Raw genomic sequence first — 15,788 nt, 5'->3', positions numbered from 1 at the left:
CGTGGTGGTGGGTTCGACTGTGATGAAAGAGAGGGGATTTGTCCTGGGCAGGGCAGGGTCCACCCAGGGTTGCTCAGATCACAGGCAGGAAGCCCCACCCGCGCCTGGTCCCTCGCTTTCACTTCCCATTCTGTCGCTTGCGTGGAGAGACGCCCGGGAGTGAAAGGGAAGCAGGAGGGCAGGCGATCTTACACAGATGGACCGAGTGGACGAGGAAGCACGTTTCCTGTGGGCGACTTGCCCTGAAGAACGTCTGAGTCAGGTCCAGGCCGCCGGAAGCCACGAGCCTGGTTGTTCGTGGCCTTGGCGCCTCCTGGGCACCGTCCCATGGAGCTTATCCTGGAATCACTCTCTCCTCCTCCTCTGCTGTGACCTGAGGCTTTCCTCCCCCCTGGGCCTCACAGCCCCTCCTGAGGCTCCCCAGGCCACCGCTTCCCTTGGGGACCTGGTCCACTCAACTCATTTGCCCGAGAGAAGCCTGGGCTCAAAATAAGCCACACGCCAGCGCGGCCCCAGGAAGTGGCTGGAGCCCAGGATGGAGGGAGGAACACCTGCCTCCCGCCCTTTCTCTGCCCAGTGGGGGCGCTGCTCCTCTGGCTGGAGGCCGGCGCCAGAGGCGGACACAGGTCGTGGAGAGGCAGTAACCCCGTCCTTCGGCCCCCGCAAGATCCCTGGCCTCACGTGCCAGCTTAAGCTCTCCTCTGGTGTTTTGCGTGTCTACCTTGACTGCAGCGCGTTGGAGGAAACTACGACGGTTACCGTGAGTTATAGGAAAGGAAAAACCTCAGTCTGGTTCCCTGAGCCCCGGGCGGGTATAAGCCCTGTTGCCACTTCGCACATCAGCTCAGATCAGAGGTGCCCGCGGGTGAGGACCAGGCTCACCCACGCGCCTCGAGGAGCAGGTGGACGCACAGGTGGCCCTCATGCCAGACAGGACGAGCGGGACCGGAGCGCCCACCTTTCGCCTCCTAAAGAGCCTGCCTGTGTTGAGCCTGTGCCGGGAGCAGCCTCTGCCCCGCGGCCTTCATGGAACAGCCTGGGGTCGAGCCACATGGGCTGCGAGGGGAAGGCGGGAGGGGGAGGGAGGAACCCGCGAGGGAGGCTCCCGTGGCGGAGGAAGGGCCCATGGGCCCTGCAGGTGCACAGCCGCCCGAGACAGGCCCTGGCTCTGGCTCTCCCGTCCAGGCCGCCATGTCTCAGTGTCTGGAGAGACGCATCGGGGCCACTCTGTCCCACAGGCTTGGCAGGGTCGGGAGGAGGCGAGGGTGGGTGGCAGACGGTGGCAGGAGCCTCTTCTCAAGTTTCCAGACCAGGTGTTTTCAAAGGGATGTTTGGCCTTTGCTGTCAGGGCAACCTCAGCGAGATGGCGCCTTCTTGGGGTGGGGTGGGGACCCACGGAAGAGGGGGTGTGGGGGGGATATTTCCGGTTGGTTCACTTAGGGGTCGGGAGGAACGGGTCCCCTTTCTCTGCCTGGAGCCCCCACTCCTCCTGAGCCGCCTCCTTCTGAAGCTCACTGTTTTATGAACAAAAGGTGGAGAAAGGTGTTGGGGGCATTGGCTGAAAGAGACCTGCAGGCTCTGTGTTCCAGCTCAGGCCTCCCACTCGGAGGTAAGCGCTCTCCCGAGGGGCCGAGGGGCCGCGGGGCCGCGGGCGTGCTGGGCCTGCGATCCTGGCTGGAGGCGCGGGGAGCAGCCAGCCGCCCGGGGTCTGTGTTCCTCCGAGCAAAGACCCGCTCGGTGGGGAGTGGGGGCTGCTCTGGGAAACGGGGCGAGGGAAGAGGTCTTCCAGAACGCAGACGCGATCGAAGCCACGGGCATCGGGAGCCCGTCTGCAGGGAAATGGTTGAGAGTCGTGGCCTGTCTGCAGCACGTCTGGTTCCAGGCGCAGCAGAGGTGGGAAGTAGAAGCATGTCAGGATGAGGCAGGGGTGAGCGGTGGTTTTACACACGTGGGACGACAGACTGTCTGCACCTGTGTGTGTGTTTCCAGGGCTACGTCAAGGTGGGCGACGGTGCAGCTTGTCCCGCACACGACTGTAATTGTGTACGTTGTCTGCAGAGCGTTAAAGCAGCCCCTTGTCAGTGGCTGAAGTTTGTCTGCTTTTTATTATCACCGTGCATCTGCAGTTCTCACCCTGTCAGTGATAAGACGCTGCTCCCCGCAGGGCTGGCCAGGCCGCCGCTTCCTGTCTCTGCAGCCACCATGAGTTTGCATATGATTTATGCAAACATGAGGGCAAACATGGGGGCACAGCTGGCTGTTCACTGGGTTACTTGGGAAGGGCTTGGGGCTGGCGTTGTGGAAGGGGAGGCTGAGGGAAGCAGGCGGGGAGGAAACCAAGCAGGCTTCACGGAAGAGTCAGGATGTGATGACATCTAGGCTCTTACTGAAGATTGCGTGTATGTGCGTAAGGTTTAAGGGAACCTGACAAAGCAAAGGAGAAGGTCTTGAAGCCCCAGGTCCTCTTCCCAGAAGATTGCGCACTGTCACTCTGAACGCTGACACCCAAAATCCACCTGTGGGTCTCGAGGTGCGAGTCTGCAGACCCTGGGCCAGGCTGGGCCACCGTCCGATCCGTCTGCCCCTCACACGGAGCAGCTGAAGTCCCCGACCCTGGTCAGAAGGCCCGGACACGGCTCTTGTCCTTGCACCTGCTGTCTGAGGCCTTGGTCCGGACTTAAACCGAGGAGCTGTTTCCTCACCGGTAGGAAGGGCCACCTGGGTTTCCTTCAGCTACGGGGCCTCGGGAGCAGAATGTCTGGCCCCGCTGGCCGCTCGGGGCCGCCTCCGTCTGCATCCGCGCAGGCAGAATTCCGTGCCCCAGGCAAGTTCAGTGCTCGATAAAATCTGGCTGGATACGAATTTGGCCGCAGCTCAAGGGGTTGGGGAGCTGCGGTGGCTGCGAGGGGCCCAGAAACCACTCTGGGTGTCAACACTTCAAAGACCACAGGGGGCCCAGCGCACAGACGGTGGGGGGGGGGGGACACCCGACCTGCCCACGTCCCCGCGGTCCTTCCTCACACTCACCGCCGGTTTCCTCCTTTCTCCGTCCTGCCCCCTCTCTCGCTCTGCTCCCTCTACTCTTCCTTTTTCCCTTTCCTGACTCTCCCAGCCTCAACTGGAAGAGTTTGTTCTATTGCGAGTTTTCTCGCCTGTTTTTTTTTGTTTTGTTTTGTGTCTTTTTGCCATTTCTTGGGCCGCTCCCAAGGCATGTGGAGGTTCCCAGGCTAGGGGTCCAATCGGAGCTGTAGCTGCCAGCCTACGCCAGAGCCACAGCAGCGCAGGATCCGAGCCGCGTCTGCGACCTACACCACAACTCATGGCAACGCCGGATCCTTAACCCACGGAGCAAGGGCAGGGACTGAACCCGCAACCTCATGGTTCCTAGTCGGATTCGTTAACCTCTGCGCCATGACGGGAACTCCTCTCTCCTGTTTTTAATTAGAAGAGTGAGAGCCCCTCTCCGGGGGTCCCGAGGAGCACGCAGAGGTGGCGCGGCGCTCGCTGAGCTTGCTCTGTGCGGCCGTGTGCTCGCACCTGCTGCCAGGCTCGGGCCGCCCACGGGAGGTTGCTGTCACTCGGAGCCGGGGGCTTGGGAGCGGGCGGCTCTTTGTCACCTCACAGCTCTTTGGGGACAGTGGGTGGGAAGGTCGCTGGAGGCAGGAGCCGCCCTCCCAGCTCAGGGAGCCTCACCAGTGACTGGTTCTGACTTCGGCTCCCAGCAAACGCTGCCTGGAGGTTTTCTGAGCTGTGGCGGCCTCATCTGCAGTTTGCTGCTGTCACGCCTGCACTTCTCCTGGTGGCTGCCCTCGGCAACACAAGCGAAGCGGCAGAGGCCACAGGAGGTGGGGCTGTGGTTGCCCGGGAGGGCCAGAGGCCAGGCGGGGTCCACTGGCCAGCAGCCATCCATGCCACGCCTGCTCCCAGAGGTGCCACCGCAGTGCTCACAAGTCTCAGACGGGGCCCCACCCAACGCGCAGCCCTGGCTGCAGCCTGTCAGTGGCCCTGGCAGCGGCAGAGCAAGTGGGCAGGGACCGTCACCCACTCCTCCTCTCGCCAGCCCCAGCTGCCTGCCTCCGGGTTTTGCTGTTGGAGCCACCTGCTCGGGCCACTGCGCCAGTCCCTCACGGAAGCCTGCTTCCCTCTCCCGCTGCAGGAGTGACCAGAGGGATGGGTGGAAAGGCTGGGTGTCTTCCCCACTCCCCACTTGCGCCTTCTGTGTGTACGGGTCAGGGATGGACCTGGCTTGGGGCCAGAGGTGTTTTAGTTCGTTTGACCCCCAGGGTCCCAGGGGATTTGAGGCTGGGCTTCATGGCTGGGCAGTCACATGGCAATCCCCTCGGCCCCGTTGGCTCACCTCTGGAGAAGCTCCGTGCAGAAAAACTGGGTCCCTGAGTGACACAGCCCCGGCGGGAGAGGGTGCTCGAGCAGGGACTTGCCCCAGTCGGACGAGATGCCCTCAAAGGAAACTTACCGTCTCCAAAGGAGATAGGTCGGGGGGTGGGGGGATGCACTGGGGTGCGGGATGGAAATCCTATAAAACTGGATTGTGATGACCATGGTACAACTATAAATGCAATTAATTCATTGAGTAATAAAAAATAATAAAAAATAGAATAGATCTATTCTAGCTCTATGAAAAAAAAAGTGAGGGTGAGGGCACCCAAGTGGAAGTGGGGAGCCGTGTGAAGAACGAGCTCGTGGGCCGCTGTGACTGAGGGCTCTACCTGGAGAGAAGACGGGTAAATGCCTGGACGTGACCTGCACGGGCCCGGGGGAGAGGGAGCCCGGGAGGCCGGGCTGGCTTTGTTCCCCAGAAGTCGCTTGGGCGGAGAATGGGGATGCTGACCTGTGTCGGGGGCACAGCCCTGTGACGGAGGTGGGTGTCCCCAGGGCACGGTAGGCTCGTCGGTCTCCTCCCCAGCACCGGTTCCCTGTGACTGCAACCTGGCTTCCTTTGAATGGTGGCTGTTGAATGAGGAAATACTGGTGGGCAGATGGGTGGTCAGTTGAAGTGCTGGCATTTTGTTTGTACATCAGTCTCTATGAGTTTGTTTACTGTGAGTCAGTCTGCTGAGAGGCTTCCTCTGGCTCATTCAAGCTCTAGTAACCCCAGTCTAGTGTTCCTGAGGTTGCTTTTAATAAGGAGCGTCTTCGAGGTATAATGTGCATAAAACATCCATTTTAAGCATAAAATGCAATGATTTTTTGCTAATTCATCAGCTGTGCGGCAATCACTATAATCCTGAAAGTTTTATAAAATTTTCTCACCCCCCCCCAAATCCCTCATGCCCATTAGCAGTCAACCCCTCAAGCCCTCCCAACTCTAGGCAACTACTCGTCTGCTCTCTGTCCCTATGTATGTGCACCTGGGGGCATTTCTTATAACGGAATCCTACAGTAGGTGTCTTTAGATTTTTTTTTTTTGTCTTTTTGCCATTTCTTAGGCCGCTCCTGTGGCATATGGAGGTTCCCAGGCTAGGGGTCCAATCGGAGCTGTAGCCACCAGCCTACGCCACAGCCACAGCAATGAGGGATCCGAGCCGCGTCTGCGACTCACACCACAGCTCACGGCAGCGCCGGATCCTTAACCCATGGAGCGAGGCCAGGGATCGAACCTGCAACCTCGTGGTTCCTAGTCGGATTCGTTAGCCACTGCGCCACGCCAGGAGCTCCCAGTAGGTGTCTCTTGTATGATGCTCTGGGATTCACCCTCACTGCCGCGTCAGCACCGTGCTCCACACGGCGGAACCCAACTCCGCTGTACGAAGAGAACACCTCTTGTCTATTCGCTCACTGGTTCACGAACGTTTGAACGGTTTCCAGGTGTGGGCCATCAGGAACGGTCCTGCTACAAACAGGCCCCTTCAGCCTCTACGTGGACGTACATTTTCACTTCTCTCCAGGGACATCGCTGGGTTGCTCGGCAAGTTCACATCTAACTTTTAAAGAGGCTGCTGACGGCTTTCCAGCCTGGCGCTTCCGTCCTCCTCCCCTGCCAGCAGCGCACGCAGGTTCCAGCCCTGCTGCATCCTGGTTAACCCTTGGTGTGTCTTTGGTTTGCAGTCGTTTCAGTGGGTGCGGAGTGTCTCGCTGGGGTCTTTCACTTGCAGTTCCCTGGTGGACCGTGGATGTTGGGCTTAAAAGCACTCATTTATTATTTTTAACATTTTATTAAATGGCAGAATATGTGAGGTGCTCGGTACAGTTTGCGTGTGTATTTGAATACACTTCTTTCATATTGAAGCATAGTCGGTGTACAATGTGTAATTTACGGGCGTGCGTTGTAGCCGCTCAAACTTTTAAAGGTCATATTCCATTTACGGTTATGACAAAATATTGACGATATTCCCACGCTGCACAGGATGTCTCCGTAGCTTGTTTTATACATAATAGTTTGTACATCCTAGGTCGCCTGCCCTGCTAGTGCCCCCCTTCCCTCCCCCTGCTGGTAACCACTTGGTTGTTCTCTACATCTGGGACTCTGCCTTTTTTTTTTTAATATTCACTAGCGTGTAGTATTTTTTAGACTCTACCTATAAGTGATGTTGTACAATATTTTGTCTCTCCCAGTCTGATTTATTTCACTTTGCATAATACACCCCAAGTCCATCTACATTGCTGCTAATGGCAATATTTCACCCCTTTTTATGGCTGTGTAGTAGTCCATTGTGTATATACCACATCTTCTTTATCCGTTCATCTGCTGGTGGACACAAACTGCTCATTTATTGTATCTACTCAGATCTCATCCATTTTTAAATGGGGGTTTTTGTCTTATAGCATTTTGAGAGCTCTTTATATATTCAGGATACAAGCCCTCGGTAAAATAGACAGTTTGCCTTTCTAGTCTAGGCTTGTCTTTTCACTTTGTCAGTGCTGTCTTTTGAAGTGCAAAAGTTTTTAATTTTGATGAAGCCCCAGTTTATCAGTTTGTTCTTTGAAGGACTGTTCTTTTGATGTTGCAGCTGAGAACCCTTTGCCTAACCCTAGGTCTCCAAGATGTTTCTCCTGCATTTTCCCCCGGAAGCTTTATAGGCTTAGTGATTACGTTTAGGTCTGTGATCCCTTCCGAGTCAGTGTGGGGGGCAGGACTGAGGAAAGGGCCTGCCTCTGTCGTTCTTGCACGTGGATATCCAGTTGTTCCAGCTTCGTTTTTTTTTCTTTGTCTTTTGTCCTTTTAAGGTCATACCCGCGGCACATGGAGGTTCCCAGGCTAGGGGTCCAATCGGAGCTGAAGCCATGGGCCTACGCCAGAGCCACGGCAATGCAGGATCCGCGCCGTGTCTGCCACCTACACTACAGCTCACAGAAACACTGGATCCTTAACCCACGGAGCGAGGCCAGGGATTGAACCCGAAACCTCGTGGTTCCTCGTCGGATTCATTTCTGCTGCACCACGACGGGAACACCCAGCGTCATTTGTTGAGAAGATATATTTTCCCCACTGTACTGCCTTTGTTGAAAATCCATTTTACAAAAATAGGAGAGTTTGTTTCTGGACTCTCAGTTATGTGCCCCGATGTCTGTCCTTCAGGCCAGTTCCACGCTGTCTTGACCACTGTCACTTTGCAGTTGGTGTTGAAATGAGGAAGTGTGAGTCCTACAACGTGGTTCTGTTTAAAAGCTCTTTCGGAAGTCTGTGTCCTTTGTAGTTCCATATAGGTTTTAGGATTAGCTTGTTATTTTCTGCCAAAAAAGAGCCCGAAAAAATTTCACTGGGGGCCGTGTTGAGCTGACAGTCTGTCTGGGGAGAATCGCTACCTTGGCATTTACAACTGTCCTCTCCGCGGACACGAAGCGCCTCTCCATTGGGTTCGATCGTCTGCAGCGTCTCTCAGCAATGCTTTGTCGTTTTCAGCACACCAGCTTTGTATGTCTTTTGCTGAATTTATTCTTAAGTTAAAAAATTGTTGGAGTTCCCATCATGGCTTGGCAGCTGACGAATCCGACTAGGAACCTTGAGGTTGCGGGTTTGATCCCTGGCCTTGCTCCGTGGGTTAACGATCCGGCGTGGCCGTGAGCTGTGGTGTAGGTTGCAGACGTGGCTCGGATCCCGCGTTGCTGTGGGTCTGGCGTAGGCCGGCGGCTACAGCTCTGATTGGACCCCCAGCCTGGGAACCTCCATATGCCGCGGGAGCGGCCCAAGACATGGCAAAAAGACAAAAAATAAAAAGGTTGATGTGATTGTGAGTGGGATTTTTCTTCATCATTTAAGTGTTTGTTGCCACTGTGTGGAATTACCATTATTATATGGAAATAATACCGAGTTTTGAATGTTGATCTTATATCCCGGTGTCTTGCTGAACTTTACAGCAGATGGTACACAGTTTCGCATTTTTGATGGATTTTGTAGGGTTTCTCTTCCTTTCAAATACAGGCGGATGCTTTGCTCGTTTGTTTTGCTTTACGGCATCGGTCACACCTCTTACACCATGTTGAATAGAAGCGGGGAGAGTGGACATTCTCGCCTTGCTTCGGACCCGCCCTTCATCACCGAAGATGGCCTAGCTCCAGGGTTTACACACGTGCCCTTTGCCAAGGGCAGGAAATTCCCTTTCCAGTTCTTGATTGTGACGGTGTTTTGTTACGAACAGATATCGGTTTTGTCAAATGCCCTTTATTTTTGTCTTTGAGGGCCGCGCCCACACTATATGGAAGTCCCCAGGCCCGGGGCTGAGTCGCAGGTGTGGCTGCCAGTCCCTGCCACAGCCGGAGCAACGCCAGACCTGAGCTGCGTCTGAAGCGACACCACAGCTCACGACAGCACCAGATCCTTAACCCACGGAATGAGGCCAGGGGTGGGACCCATGTCCTCGCAGATACTAGCTGGGTTCATTACCGCTGAGCTACGAGGGGAACTCCAAGTGCTTTTCTCTGAGGTGATCACGCGGGTTAGTTCTTCATTCTATAAAAAGGGTATTCCGTTACTTCACTGTGGGAGGTTAAGCCAACATTGGATGCTACACCTTCTTGCAAGGGAGTGATTTTAAATATGGCTAGATTTGGTCCATTAATGTTCCGTGAAGGATTTGGCGTCTGTGTTCCTGAGGGTGATCGGGCCATGGCTTTCTTTTCTTGTGATGCCTTTGGCTGGATTATCAAGATAATTCTTCATCGAATGAATCGAGCTACAGTCCCTCCGCTTCAGTTTTCGGTTTGTGAAAGGTATCTTCTTCCTTCAGTGTTTGCTAGAAGTCACCCCCGGGGTCCCCTGGCTTCGCCTCATGGCATGAAGTTGTCCCCAGTGTTGTGGTGGACGTTTACTGTCCGCAGGGTCAGCAGCGATGACCCCTCTTTTGCTCCTGGTTCTGGTCACTTTTGTCCTCTTTTTTCCCCTCACGTTGCTTTTGCTTCACAGCACCTGCTCCTCGCCGTGGACGCTGCCTCTTAAACTGACCCCCCGTCTCTCCCTTTGGGGGCTCATCGAACTGGGGCTTCCGGTCACCTGATGACACGGCTCTGCACCCAGCTCGGGGGCTGGCATGGAAGAGCTCCGTCCATGCCAGCCTCCCCCCCCCCTTTGTGTTTTCCATGACCCCGGGCCTTGATGAGCTCCCCACGGGGCCTGGATACAAAAGACCCAACCTGGTTTCGCCGCCGCTGATGGAGGGCCGCCAGTGGGACTCACAGAGGCACCCCCTCCACGCAGAGAGCTGGAGTTGGCGCCTCAGCAGAGGGCGACTCTCCATCCTGCCTCCTGCAGGGCGTGACGCTGAGACGGGGCTGGGGCTGGCATGCCGTTGGCACAGGCGGCTTGGTGGGTCTCACCTCCGGGAACACAGCTGGGTCTTGGTGCCAGGCCAGAGTGCGGGGCGGGGGACGTTGGGCTTGGCGGTGTCTGAGTGCCCTGCTGGTCCCAGGCCACACTGGACTCACGCCCCAGCTCAGTCCTGCTGACTGCAGCTTCTAGGCTGGGGGGTGACCACAGTGAGAATCCCAGTCAGACCTTTGCAAATTAGGGCCACGCAGACTGACCCTCACATCCTGGCTTTTCTGTTTTCCTGTCCCCCTTAAGGAGCCAACATGAAAACTTTGTTTGAGTCAAATACAGTCTCGTTCCTGATGCTAGTGATAGACGGAAACAGGCCTACAAACTTGTTGACTGGCTGGAGCATGGGAGCTCTGTGCCCTACCTAGTTAACATTTTTTCCCCACCTAAACTGATTAGACTAGGTGTAAACAGTGGGCCAGGAACTCCACGCCTGGGATGCTGATGGCCTGGGAGGCGGCCCTGTCTTGAGGAAGGGATCTCTTTAGCAAGAGTAGGGAAGTGCTTGGATTTAAAAACAGGGAGTGTGGGCCCTGCCCAGGCATTGAGTTTTCAGGGACCTCCAGCTTTGGAGACCTACTCGTGAAGATCCTGAGGAGTCTTACCAGGGACACATCCATGGGGCTGACGACACCAGGCCCATCCAGGTCCTGTCTCCTCGGAGCCCAGGCTATAAGTGCTCTCATGTGGCCGGGCACCTTTCCAGGTGAGTTCAGGTGTTTCAGCAGCACGGAGGCTGCTCTGGTTTCCTCACCCTCGTGCCATCTCAACCCCCACCCTGCGCCCCTGCCCAGCGACCCCAGGAAGGCGGGCGGCCTGTGGCTCTACTGGGGCCACACAGACTGTGCAGGGAGACCCCACACTGCATTGCAGCTGCTGGAATGGTTGCTAGGGGAGGCAGAGCCCGTGTGGCCCTCCTGCGGTGGTGGCTGTGACGGGCCCTCTGTCTTCCCAGACACCTCGGCCTGGCCACCTGCCCGGCCCCCTCCCCAGCAGACCAGCCGGACGTGTGGCTCGATCTGGGGACCTGCCTCTCCCCACGTGTGCCCGCTTCCCCTCTCCAGAGTCTCAGGGTGAGTAAATCAGACACGGATGCTGGGGTGCATACGGCCTCTGCTCTGCGGGTGTTGAAGGAAGGGGGTTCCCTTCCAGGGCCTGAGCATGGGGTCGTCTGATGCTCAGAGATGAATTGTCTGAGTAGACACACGTGCTGACAAGGGAAAGACCACAGGGAAGGGACAGCTGCCGGGCGAGGGGACCCAGGAGAAGGGCTTGGCCACGTGGCTCGCAGCCCTGGGCTTCATGGAGTGGGGTTAGTGTCAGGGGGGGGGTCTCTGGCCGGTCGTCTTGCACTTGGTCTGGCCCAGGGCCCTCCCTGGTGGCACGAGCACCTCTCAGCCAAGGCGGACTCCAGCGCCGAGGGTCCTGGGAGGCTGGTCACCTGGCCCCTCCTCCTGGCCCCTCCCGAGTCCCGGGTCCCGTCTGTCTTCCGGGGGGCACTAGGGTTCCCTACTGGGGCTCCTGCTGTGAGACGACTCATGCCAGTGGCTCCTTCAGTGCTGCCAAGGTGGGCGGTTTGGTCAGTGGCCCCCTAACCCTGAAGAAAGTCCAGATGTGAGCAGGCAGAACGCTGGGACCCCCAAACAGGGGGCCCCCCAATGCCTCTCTGTCCTCTGGAGAGGGTGGGAGGCCCTAACCTCCAGAGGGCGGGGCTCAGCTCTGTGTCCCGAGGCTTCGCTGTCCTTCTCCACCCTCTTTGCCGTCCTGCTTCTCTGGTGCCGCGCTCCCGAGCTCCCGCTGTGTGACTGGGGCGGCCTGCCGGGGGGGTTTCGGCGCCCTGCGCTGCTGTCGGAGGAGGAGCAGCAGCGAGGGCAGGCGGGCGCCGCTGCGGCCGCGGAGGGTCGGTCCGGGCTGAGGAGGAGACGGATGCTCCTGCTGCGCCCACAGCAGGCGAGGGGTGTCTGGGCTGCGTCCCGGGCCGTGCAGGCGAGGAGCTGGGCTGCTCGACGGCGGCCACACGGCCTCAGCCCTGCCCGAACCGCTTCCTCCGTGTCCGCATTTTCTACAGATAGCACACAGGCAAGCGAAGAAAAAGGAAAGATCAGGAAAGGGGACGACACGCGTCCCGCTGCCAGCCCCCAGCCGTGGTGCGGCCGTCTGCGCGCCCTGTGGACATCTTTGCCTATCCGACTTGCGTGTCAGGACCTCAGATCTCCAATAATCCCTGCCTTCTTCCCGCAGACGCCTTCCTGCAAACCCGCCTCTTTCCCTCCCCCATCTCGCACGGGCTCTGCTTCACCACGGCCCTGTCCTCTCAGTCGTGGTCCCTCTGCCTCTGGGGCCGGGCTGAGGCTGGCCTGACCCTGGTCCCGTCCCGGCGCTGGGGCTGCGGGCGGGGCTGATCCCAGGCCCTGCCCACCCTCCCTGTCGGAGCTGCCGACCCAAGCTCCGCGCCCGAAGCAGAGAACAAGCACAGCCACGAAAATAACAAGTGGGCCATTTTTCTGGAATCCGAGAGCTGTTAGCTCACCAGGCGAACTCGGCATGGGTGAGAGCTGAGCTGCTGTGTTTTCATGAGACCGAAGTCGCAAATGGCCCTCGGAGGCGTCGGGAACACGCTGCGGTTCACAGCGAGGTCACTGCCCTCGCGGATGCTGCGCTGGTCCTTGTTTACATTCCGACCCCAGACCTCCAAATTCCTGACATCGTTGGGAACTCGGGGGCAGAGACCCGCATGAAGTTCCAAACCGCCCCCCTCCGCCCCCCCGCCGATGCTGGGACGTCACGCAGGGCCTCGGACAGACAGACCCTGGTGCAGACAGACGCCGCCTGCCCTGTGGGTGGCAGGGTCCCGCCCGCCTGGGAACAGCAGGGCGTCAGGGAGAGTGGAGGAGACGGTGTCCGCAGGGCTGACCGGCAGGGCCGATGGGCCTGGCCAGCTCTCTGCTCCAGACATCCCAGGGCTGTCAGCGCACCCCCTCTGCTCAGGGGCGAAGCCTCGAGGGCAGGGGCTCATCGTGGCTCCTGGCCTGTGGGGAACCAGGAAACACTCTGTCCTGGTCCTGCGTGTCCCTGTCCACTCCGGGTGAAGGGGCCTCAGAAGAAGGGATGTGGGCAGCTCTGCTGGGAAGCACCTGTGATGGTGACCGTGCTTTTGCTGTTGGACCCCGTTGGGAAACCTCGGCAAGGACACGGCTGAGACAGCCCACAGGGTCAGGGCGGCCGATGGGGAAGCGAGGGAGGGCAGACCCAGAGCCGACGTGGACGCTGGTGGTGGGGGTCGGGGGACAGGGTGGGCAGGCAGACCCAGAACTTGACCTGGACACTGCGGGGCGGGGGCGCAGGGGGGAGGAGCAGACCGGAGCCGACGTGGACGCTGGTGGGGGGCGGGCAGAGCTGGAGCCTGACCTGGACCTTTCGGTGGGGAGGGTGGCAGGGACGGACCCAGAGCCGACGTGGATGCAGCAGGGTTGGGGCGGGGGGGTCTGTGCCTTAGGAGGAGTGGGTCCCGGGTCCCTAGGCTCTGCCCCTGTCTGGAAGCAGCCATGCAGGGGTACTGGGGTTCTCTCACTCCCAGACCAGCCTGGCTGGATTCATTCACACGGATGTCCAGGCACAGCCTGGAAAGGAAACTCGGCTGGACATTTCCTCAGAGGAGACCCCCCCCAAACCCTGTGCCTGGCAGGGAGGGACAGGCAGGGCCGTGGCTCGGGGCCCCGGATGGCAGGGTCAGAGCAAGGAGCCCATCCTGCCTCATCAGGTTTGGCTCAGACGTGGGCATGTGTTTATGGGGCTGTGGATGGGGGGCCCCGGTGGGGCGGGCTGGCAATGCCACCAAGTGAGGAGACCCAACGTCCGGGAAACGAAAGCTGCTTCTCTGACAGCGAGGCCACGGGCCCAGGGGTGGGGTTGGGAGGCCAGCACACAGGCCTGGTCTCCTCAGGAGCGGCCAGAGCTGGAGTGGGGGGGGGCGCCCAGGGCTGCAGCCCAGGGCCCTGTCACTCAGAGGCCACATGGCCCGGGGAGGACGCACACCACGGGGAAGGCCTGACAGCCTGCCCGAGCAGAGGCTGGGGTCCGGGGCGGCCACCCCCAGGCTCCGGTGGCCATCAGAGCCCACTATCCAAGACTCTGCTTTGTGACCTCAAATGAGAGATGCTTCCCCAGTGAAAACCCGCTAATGGGCGCGCACTTTGCTGGCGCCCCAGGCCGCTTTTCCAGCCGCTTTCTGCTCATCGTCACCAGCACGTTCCCCGAAGTGACCACAACACGCTAACTGGAAGCAAAAAGGCAGGGCCCACCCCCACTTTCTCTGTTCCCCGTTTTCTCACCACTTCTTGTTAAGTCTGGGTTTGCTTCTCTCACTTTCCTCTCACGTTCTGGATCCACTGTGTCCGCCTGGCACTTTTTTATTATTAAATACCTCATTTCAAAAGCGCGGACGAGAGGGTGCTGGGTCACGTCTGCACTCCTGTCCTCACCCCTCGGGTGGGAGGCAGCGTGAGGGCCCCACGGTGGCCGCTGGTCCCCTTCCTGCAAGTGCTGGTGCTGGGAGCTCAGTGGGGCCTCGGGGGGTGGGGGGACGTGCTGCCCGGCCCCCTGCCCCGGCCTGTTTCACCCTGGGCCCTCCCCAGGGCAGTGGAGGGGACCCAGTCCTCGAGCCCCCTGGTTACATTAGCCCCCCCGGACTTTGCTCCCTCCTCCGGGAGCCAAGGGAACACAGGCAGGCAGGTTTCAAATCGCACCCCTTCTGTCGGCTCCCTGCCCTCCCCTCCCCGTGCTCCCCCAGCCAACCAGGAACCCCTTCGGGGAATGTTTGCGAGGAGCAGGGCCTCATCCTTCACCACAAGCTGATCCACCCCCCGGCTCACCTCCCTTGAACCCTGGTGTCCCCTGGGGTCAGAGGGTTCCTGGGGGGTCCTTATTCACCTTTCATTTCAAGGCCTCTGTTTATTCAGTGCCTACTAGCAGCAAGTGCTGAGAATAAGTATATAAATAAGACCGAATCACCATCTTTAAGGAAAAGCAAAATAAAGTATGTTGCAGTTCCCTTGTGTCGCAGCGGGTTAGGGGTCCAGCCTTGCCCCAGCTGTGGCGGAGGTCTCAGCTGGGCATCAGGAATTCGGTCCCTGGCCCCAGGAACTTCCACATGCTGTGGGTGCAGCCCCCCAAAAAAAAGACCTCGTCCTTAAGCTCTACACCTGAAACTAATTCCAGCTAAATCACTACGGTTCAATCGAACAAAACAAAGCAAAGAGAGAAAGAAAACCAGAATACCTCCCTCGCCACCCCTGCTTGCCTGGTCAGGGGCGGCGCGCTCGGTGAGAGAAACGGTGAGAGAGACGGCTCACGTCTGCCGCACCCGCCGGGCCCTTCCTCTTTGGGAATCTGGTGGGCGTGAAGTGGTCTCTCACGGGGTTTATTTGCCTTTCCCCGCTTATTAATGCGTGGGCTCCCTCCCGGACCCGCACCGCATTCAGGGCCCGCCTCTGCATCTGCCTTTTGTTGGGTGCAGTGCCTGATGGACGCGTGGGAGCTGCCTGCCTCTTCCTTTGTGATGGCCCCTTCCTATCTTGACAAACCTTTCCGGGCCTTGTGTGCCTGCATAGAGATCCCCTTAGCTTTTATTTTCTCGGTTCTGATTTTCACACACAAGTGCTCGCTCATCTGGAAGCAATCTTTCTGTGTTTGGGCGAGGACAGGGATCCAGTTTCACTTTTTTAGATGCATAACCAGCTCCTGGCCCTGCTCGCTGGTCTGCACTGGAGCTTCCATCTGCTTCTGGGCTCTGCCCCCGGGGCCAACGCAGTCCCGATCCCATAGCCTCATCATAGGTCTAGGGACCCTGCAGGGCAAGTGTTTCCGCCTGGCTCTTCAAGTGTTTGCTGAGTACCTGCTGGGTGCCAGGAAATTTGTAGGTGCCAGAAAAATGTCACTGCCCTCTTTAAGCCTACGTTCAAGTGAGAGGTATACTGTAAACCTGGCGGTAAGAGGTTTTTGGGGAAAAAAGGACGAG

General features: G+C 58.4%; 1 long non-coding RNA gene across 1 annotated transcript; it reads left to right on the top strand.

The window, feature by feature from the left end:
* The first annotated feature begins 8,823 nt into the window (after positions 1 to 8,823).
* LOC125115067 (uncharacterized) lies at positions 8,824 to 13,046 on the top strand. Its single transcript, XR_007131976.1, has 3 exons — positions 8,824 to 10,478; positions 10,728 to 10,845; positions 11,841 to 13,046. It is a non-coding gene; the product is annotated as an uncharacterized LOC125115067 (long non-coding RNA).
* The last annotated feature ends 2,742 nt before the right edge of the window (positions 13,047 to 15,788 follow it).

This window comes from Phacochoerus africanus, chromosome 14, assembly GCF_016906955.1.
Source record: "Phacochoerus africanus isolate WHEZ1 chromosome 14, ROS_Pafr_v1, whole genome shotgun sequence".
Lineage (NCBI taxonomy): Eukaryota > Metazoa > Chordata > Mammalia > Artiodactyla > Suidae > Phacochoerus > Phacochoerus africanus.
The sequence above is the reverse complement of the archived record's forward strand: the minus strand, read 5'-3'. Positions and strand labels throughout refer to the sequence as shown.